The sequence below is a fragment of the Trachymyrmex septentrionalis genome, unplaced genomic scaffold (genome assembly GCF_001594115.1).
Source record: "Trachymyrmex septentrionalis isolate Tsep2-gDNA-1 unplaced genomic scaffold, Tsep1.0 scaffold148, whole genome shotgun sequence".
NCBI lineage: Eukaryota > Metazoa > Arthropoda > Insecta > Hymenoptera > Formicidae > Trachymyrmex > Trachymyrmex septentrionalis.
In genome coordinates this window covers 889,687-894,649 of record NW_017304631.1, presented here as the reverse complement: position 1 = coordinate 894,649, position 4,963 = coordinate 889,687, and the positions used below count along the sequence as shown (strand labels likewise).

Below are 4,963 nucleotides of genomic sequence, written 5' to 3'. Positions count from 1 at the left end.
ATCTTACGAACATTTACACGTGGATATTCTTTTTTGTTTTTCTTTTTTCTGGTTTTTTTGCTTATCAGCATACATTTGTCACATTAATAGGATATTTAGACGTGCGTAAATTCGCGAAATTGAGAAGCCAGTGCAATGAGACTCGATACCACCAAGAAATAGATGTTAGGGCAAGTCACGTGAATTTTTTCACATTTCAATGCGTGTCACATTCAACAGAGATGCGTACAATCGTAAATCGTACGATCTACAAAGCTGTTGGCAAAGCGATCGCGGCAGAGTTTTTAATTAGAGACCTGCGCTAAGTCGAAGGCTGAATGGACATTATAGGTAGAACGTGCGTCGGCATCCCGGATTGGATGCGGATCTAACGGGCCTCTAAGGCGTATCACGGAGTTACGAGCCTCGTAAATAGCGCGGAACAGCGGCAGAATAGCACAGCGGAGGCGATAATCGCATTCGCATTAATTAATTAATCGCCGACATCACCGAGATTACGATTGAGAGCGAGAGTCGGGCAACGGGAATCGCATCCGCGTGCAGTGAGGAAAAAAAAATTTCTTGTTTCTCGGATACGCCGAGAATTTTAATTTTCATTTTAAAAGAACAATCTTGAGGAAAAAAGGAACGTCTTCTAAAAAAAAAAAAAAAAAAAAAAAATCCCTGAAAAATACATCGTAGCAAAAATAATAGATTTTGTTAAAATTCTTATTGTATTTTATATTTTAAATAAAATTAATAACTTAAATAAAAATTGATGACAAGCGCGTAAATTTAATTATTCATGTATGGATATACATGCGCGAATTTATATTCCTGCCTGTTGACATTCCGAATGTTTTTCTTACAAGCAGTGCGGAACAAACAGTTATGCATGAACACGATTCTTTGTGTTGCATATCGTTGTATTACAAGGCATATATATATATATATGTATTGTCCAGAATTCGATATATTTTCTATGTCTTTTCTCCGCACGTTCACTCGATACTTTTATCACTTTTTTTACCTTACTCAATCCCAATTCAATTGTCGAAATCCTCGCCGAACATTGTAAATCGATCGAAAACGATCGCTTTAGCGAATTCAGAGTACAATTTCCTTGTAACGTAAAAGTACGACAAATCAGACGTTAATGCTTGAAAATGTATCGGAACAAGTTCTGTTACAATTGAATAGTCAAAGAAGTTGAAAGGAAGGTGTAGTTTAGGGGCACTTATACAAGACACCGCTATGCCGGAGGTAAGAACGTTCGACCTAAATAAAACAGAACAAAGGAAACCTTGATGATATCTTTACATTAAACCTCTTTCAGCAAAACGTTTGTTTATCGACTCGCCGATAAGCGACAAGCTTCTCATTCGTTCTCTCAACAAGCCGTAAGGAGCTTACGCGTTCTTTCCGATCGCTCGAAAAGATGAGCGAGATCGCCGCTTCTGAAGCTTTTCCGTCAGCAATTCCGTCGAATACTTATAGGTCTAAAAGAAGTACTCACAAGTATCCTTCAACGAGTCAAAATCGAGAATCTGAAATTCCGGGGAAACAAATTGAAGGAAATCCACTTCTCGACACTCGGAGATCAGCGTGACGCGCGCGCGATGACGAAGGGAAGCTGGACGAGGATAGCCAGATGATAAGAGAGCAAAACGGTCCCGCGGATCGAACCCTCCACGCACACGGAGGGTGAAGCGTGCAAATGAGGCACGAGCTGGTGACCAACGTACATTTATAAGAAAGTGTCCAAGGACCGGGAGCCTTCCTTCCGTGCGTCTAACGAAGGAGGAAGGGGACAGGACTCGCGGTATGGTGTATACGTGCAACACCACACCTCGCCACGGTGGGAGACCACCACCGCCACCACCACCACCATCATCATCGGCATCGACGGCGGGGACACTCTCGATCTTCGATTTTCAAGGTCGCGCTGCAACTTGACCGCTTGCACCTTACTCGTTACATCATCACCGCTGGTAAAGCGATACACGGGAGAACAGCGCGCGGAGAGGAGCGCGGAGACGCCTCGTCGGAGTCCTTCGGAGCGCCAAGTCACGCGCGTTGAAAGCGAAAGATGTGTATCACGGGTGTTTCATTCCGGATAATTAACGTATGCCACTACTCGGAGACGAGAGGCTAGTACGCGAGAACGGTCACGATCGCGGTGTACAGGCGTTTCGAAAGGTAATTACGCTTGATCTTTTTCGTTAGGACAGTCCGGCAACTTCTACGATCACCGATGATCACTTTCCAGCCTATAAGGGATAAGTTGGTCCCTTCGCTCGATCGCCATCAGCACGATGTGCGGCACGAGTCGGTCAACCCCGCCAGCTCGAAGAGCGGCACGCATCAGCCTAAGTACATGGATACCTGGCATGCGATCGCCGTAACATTGACACACTTCCCCCCCGTACCTCTCTCGTGTGTCACAGCTGTGTAATGACAAAGGCGGTTTAGCCGTCTCGCCTTGAGAGAGGCGACCGGAGCAGGACGCGCATGTCCTGTTGATCGCGATCGCGATCGCGATCGTTAATCGGAGAAGACATGGTCTTCGGGCGAAATGGGATAATGTCGCATACCATGATTATTCATCGCGTGATTATTCCGCTTCGAGAACTCGGCTCGTCTTCGTTCGCAAGTTCGATTTCGGATTTTTATCTCATGAGGAACGTTCACGTTCGTTCGCTCGGTAAACTGTTAATTTCGAGCGTTTCGTTTCATCAATTATATAATTATTAATTACTATACAATAATTATGGTCCTCTCTAATATAGTAATACTATATTATTATTGTATAATAATTGTGATAAATTTGAATACACGAATAGATTAATAATATCACAGATGTGTGTGTGTGTGTGCTGCTTAGACAGATTTACAATCTCCTGTCGAATCGTTCAATTTTGAGATCGCCGAACATTTCTTTCGCCAAGTCAAATGTAGCGGAAGCTTGAAAATACAGCATTGAAGTGTCTGAATAAATTCAGATTTCATCGACGATCGAACGTCTGCCGATCCTTTTTTATATTATCGAATTATCGAGTAGAAAGAACGGGAGAAGAGAGGATATATCGTGAAACCTTTTTCGAAAAATATTACAGATTCATCTTTATTGTTTTTATTTTTTATTTTTTTCCTCACAATTTTATACGCGCGTCCTCCTCCTCTCCCGTTCCTTTGCCGATTCAATTAATTTCACGATCCGCCGATCGACAGCGAACCGCCATCAACTTCGCGCTCGTTTCCCCCGCGTCGCAAAACGCGACAGCTACGCGTGACAGGTGCCGACAATCGACGTTACTGTCGACGACAGAATCGAAAAGATGCAACCTCGCTGCACGCGTGCATATCCGCGGAAGGCCGTTAGATTCGCGAGCGGAAAACCTTCGTCCCCCTGCAACAGCGCAGGTAATTAGTGGCTCGGAAACACTGATTGCAGGATCTAATATCTCGTTCACGTGCGACCCCGACCTGATTCTTTACCACACACGGGATTTCGATATATGTACTATTAATGAAATCACGTCGATGAGCTTTATTTCCGAGACGGAAGTACGCGCTAATTAAATGCGTATTACGTATAAATATTCTTTTATCCCTCGAATAATCCGAATTCACGTTCCTCCTTTCGCAAGTTATAATTTTCAGGCTGTACAACTATAAATTTGCAACAAACGCGAGCGAGCTAAACGTGGCCTTTGCGGCCGTTTCACGATGGGAAAGGCACATTTAAGTCTAACGCGAGTCGCGCGGCTTAATTGATCGAGATTAAGATTAGCAGGGAGAATTTTTCGCGTGCTGGGATAAGAATAATTCGGGAGGGAAATTGCAGAGAGAGAGAGAGAGAGAGAGAGAGAGAGAGAGAGAGAGAGAGAGAGAGAGAGATTCGGTGGGAATCAAAGGAGCGCGCCCTCAGTACGCACTCTCGCTGTTATCGACCATCAGAGGAGGCCGAGCCGAGCTGGCTCGAGCAGAACCGAGCGACACCGAATTGCGGATACAGAGAGGCGAGCCTCTCTGCGAGTCGTCCCTTCGTCGGCCCGGGATCTGGATCCTGTTGCTTGGATCGGTATTTCGGGTTGCCGTCCAGTCGCGATCGCGTAACAACTCGCTCGCATTCGCGGTCCACTCTCGCGTGTCTACGAGAGTATATCGGAATAGAGGGAGTTCGGTGCGAGATATCGGAAACGAGAGAGAGGATCGGAATTCCGGCAGATTTCGAACTGTGTTTACATCTCCCGGAGGGAGATACCGAGACCTGACGTCCCTGCGTGACTCACTCGTGGGCGTAGAGAGGGGCATCAATTTGAAATCTGGAATTCCTCCCGAAACCTCCCCCTAAAACATCCCCTCGAAATAGGGAACGGCGATCGGTTTCCCATTCAGTTTCGGATCGATCGCGAATTCCTTCCGATTTCGCGCTCTTCGTGAAGACGCAGCTCACTGTTAATATTAATATGACGCGGGCCACCCCGCCGCCAAAGTGACTACACCGTGCGCGATTCGTGGCAATCTACTCTCTTCGCCACGTCGTCGCGTTCAATAATCGTCCGAACAGGTTTCGCAGGTGCGTTAAATTCGTCGCCGATTTGTTCGTGCGCGACACTCAACTTGCAACCCGGGGGGGCAAGCGTCCATTACCTTTACACGACGAGTGCGCGAAGCATCGCTCTGCGACGATACCGAATATTCTATCGAATCCCAGGGTGGCGTCTGACGTCGAAACTTTGGGATGCGAATAGTCGCAACGACGACTCGTCATCGTTCGCCGATCTCTGGGATCTCGCGAGTGCCGCGAGTGCCGCGGGGATCCAATCTTTGACTTTGCGTCACCGCTTAAGACGCGACGCGTCTGTCGATTAGGCTCCGAAGGCATGCAAAGACGGTCGCGTTGCAGACGCGTCGACGACAGAGCTCGTAGGTCCTGTTGCACGGGATGAGAGCAACAATTTCGATTTCACGAGGGGCA

At 46.7% G+C, this 4,963-nt stretch overlaps 1 protein-coding gene across 2 annotated transcripts in view; it reads right to left on the bottom strand.

Annotated features, from left to right (window-relative positions):
* Positions 1 to 4,963, bottom strand: part of LOC108745792 (putative metabolite transport protein HI_1104) — a 17,426-nt gene that overhangs the window by 11,541 nt on the left and 922 nt on the right. The window contains exon 1 of one of the 2 annotated variants that reach the window (XM_018482150.1): positions 1,496 to 1,662. The exons of the other annotated variant lie outside the window; for it this stretch is intronic. The gene's annotated coding sequence lies outside the window, so the exon portion shown is untranslated. Of the gene's footprint in view, positions 1 to 1,495; positions 1,663 to 4,963 lie in introns of those variants that run through there. 2 annotated transcript variants of the gene reach the window in all.